The following is a 2,992-nucleotide window of genomic DNA, read 5'->3' on the forward strand; positions in this document are numbered from 1 at the left end:
AGAGGTGAAGAGTGTATGTGTGTGTGTGTGTGCGTGTGTGCGTGTGTGCGTGTGTTTGTGCATGTGTGAGTGTTTGTGTGTGTATGTGTGCGTGTGTGCGTGCGTGTGTGTGTAAGTGTGTGTGTCCGTTCGGCTTGCAAAGATAAGAATACGGCCGAGTCAAGAAGGCCCTGCCTGTCTTAGGAGGTGACAAATGGATAGGAGTCAAGAGGTGGAGAGTGTGTGCGTGTGCGTGTGCGTGTGCGTGTGTGTGTCTGCGTGTGAGCGTGCATGTGTGTGTGAGTGTGTGTGTGTGCTTGTTCCGCTCGCAGAGATAAGAACATGGCCGTGGCAAGAAGGCCCTGCCTGTCGTAAGAGGCGACAAATGGGTAGGAGTCGAAAGGTGAAGAGTGTATGTGTGTGTGTGCGTGTGTGTGCGTGTGTGTGCGTGTGTGAGTGTGTGTATGTGTGTGTGTCCGTCAGGCTTGCAGAGATAATAATACGGCCAAGGCAAGAAGACCCTGCCTGTTGTAAGGGGCGACTAATAGGTAGGAGTCGAGAGGTGAAGAGTGTATGTGTGTGTGTGCGTGTGTGCGTGTGTGTGTGCGTGTGCGAGTGTGTGTGTATGTGTGTGTGTCCGTCAGGCTTGCAGAGATAATAATACGGCCAAGGCAAGAAGACCCTGCCTGTTGTAAGGGGCGACTAATAGGTAGGAGTCGAGAGGTGAAGATTGTATGTGTGTGTGTGCGTGTATGCGTGTGTGTGTGCGTGTGTGAGTATGTCTGTGTGTTAGTTCGGCTTGCAGAGATAAGAACTTGTCCGAGGCAAGAAGGCCCTGCCTATCGTAAGAGGCGACTAATAGGTAGGAGTCGAGAGGTGAAGAGTGTATGTGTGTGTGTACGTGTGTGTGCGTGTGTGAGAGTGTGTATGTGTGTGTGTCCGTCAGACTTGCAGAGATAATAATACGGCCAAGGCAAGAAGACCCTGCCTGTTGTAAGGGGCGACTAATAGGTAGGAGTCGAGAGGTGAAGATTGTATGTGTGTGTGTGCGTGTATGCGTGTGTGTGCGTGTGTGAGTATGTGTGTTTGTTAGTTCGGCTTGCAGAGATAAGAACTTGTCTGAGGCAAGAAGGCCCTGCCTATCGTAAGAGGCGACTAATAGGTAGGAGTCGAAAGGTAAAGAGTGTATGTGTGTGTGTGCGTGTGTGTGCGTGTGTGAGTGTGTGTATGTGTGTGTGTCCGTCAGGCTTGCAGAGATAATAATACGGCCAAGGCAAGAAGACCCTGCCTGTTGTAAGGGGCGACTAATAGGTAGGAGTCGAGAGGTGAAGAGTGTATGTGTGTGTGTGCGTGTGTCCGTGTGTAAGCGTGTGTGAGTGTGTGTATGTGTGTGTGTCCATTTGGCTTGCAGAGATAAGAATACGGCCGAGGCAAGGAGGATCTGCCTCTTGTAAGGTTCGACTAATAAGTAGGAGTCGGGAGGTGAAGAGTGTATGTGTGTGTGCGTGTGTGCGTGTGTGTGTGCGTGTGTGAGTATGTGTGTGTGTTAGTTCGGCTTGCAGAGATAAGAACTTGTCCGAGGCAAGAAGGCCCTGCCTATCGTAAGAGGCGACTAATAGGTAGGAGTCGAGAGGTGAAGATTGTATGTGTGTGTGTGCGTGTATGCGTGTGTGTGTGCGTGTGTGAGTATGTGTGTGTGTCCGTTCGGCTTGCAGAGATAAGAACACGGCCGAAGCAAGAAGGCCCTGCCTGTCGTAAGAGGCGACTAATAGGTAGGAGTCGAGAGGTGAAGAATGAATGTGTGTGTGCGTGTGTGCGTGTATGTGTGTGTGCGTGTGTGCGTGCGTGTGTGCGTGTGTGTGTGTGCGTGTGTGCGTGCCTGTTTGCGTGTGTGTGTGTGTTTGTGAGTGTGTGTGTGTGTGTATGTGTGTGTGTGTGTGTCTTCGGCTCGCAGAGATAAAAGCATCTCGCATGGCAAGAAAGCCATGCCAGTCGTAAGGGGCGACTAATGGGTAGGAGTCGAGAGGTGAAGAATGTATTTGTGCGTGCGTGTGTGCGTGTGTGTGTGTGAGTGTGTGTGTATGTGTGTGTGTCCCTTCGGCTCGCAGAGATAACAAAACAGCGGTTGCAAGAAGGCAATGCCTGTCGTAAGAGGCGACTAATGGGTTGGAGTCGAGAGGTGAAGAGTGTACGTGTGTGCGCGTGTGTGTGTGTGTGAATGTGTGTGTGTATGTGTGTGTATGTGTGTGTGTGTGTCCCTTCGACTCGCAGACTGCTTGCTGTAAGGAGCGACTAATTGGTAGGAATCGAGAGATGAAGAGTTTATGTGTGTGTGTGTGTTCCTTTGTGTGTGCGTGTGTAAGTGTGTGTGTATGTATGTGTGTGTCCGTTCGGCTTGCAGAAATTAGAATACGACCGATGCAAGAAGGCCATGCCTGTCGTAAGAGGCGACTAATGGGTAGAAGTCGAGAGGTGGAGAGTGTATTTGTGTGTGTGTGTGTGTGTGTGTGTGTGCGTGCGTGTGTGTGTCAGTGTGTGTGTCCTTTCGGCTCACAGAGATTAAACTCGGCCGTGGCAAGAAGTTCCTGCCTGTCGTAAGAGGCGACTAATGGGTAGGAGTCGAGAGGTGAAGAGTGTATGTGTGTGTGCGTGTGTGCGTGTATGTGTGCGTGTGTGAGTATGTGTGTGTGTTAGTTCGGCTTGCAGAGATAAGAACTTGACCGAGGCAAGAAGGCCCTGCCTATCGTATATCTATCTATCTAATAGGTAGGAGTCGAGAGGTGAAGAATGTATGTGTGTGTGCGTGTGTGCGTGTGTGTGTGTGTGAGTGTATGTGTGTGTGCGTGTGTGCGTGCGTGTGTGCGTGTGTGTGTGCGTGTGTGCGTGCGTGTTTGCCTGTGTGTGTGTGTGTTTGTGAGTGTGCATGTGTGTGTATGTGTGTGTGTGTCTTCGGCTCGCAGAGATAAGAACACAGCCGCGGCAAGAAAGCCATGCCAGTCGTAAGGGGCGACTA

The sequence above is a fragment of the Diabrotica undecimpunctata genome, unplaced genomic scaffold (assembly GCF_040954645.1).
Source record: "Diabrotica undecimpunctata isolate CICGRU unplaced genomic scaffold, icDiaUnde3 ctg00000590.1, whole genome shotgun sequence".
Classification (NCBI taxonomy): domain Eukaryota; kingdom Metazoa; phylum Arthropoda; class Insecta; order Coleoptera; family Chrysomelidae; genus Diabrotica; species Diabrotica undecimpunctata.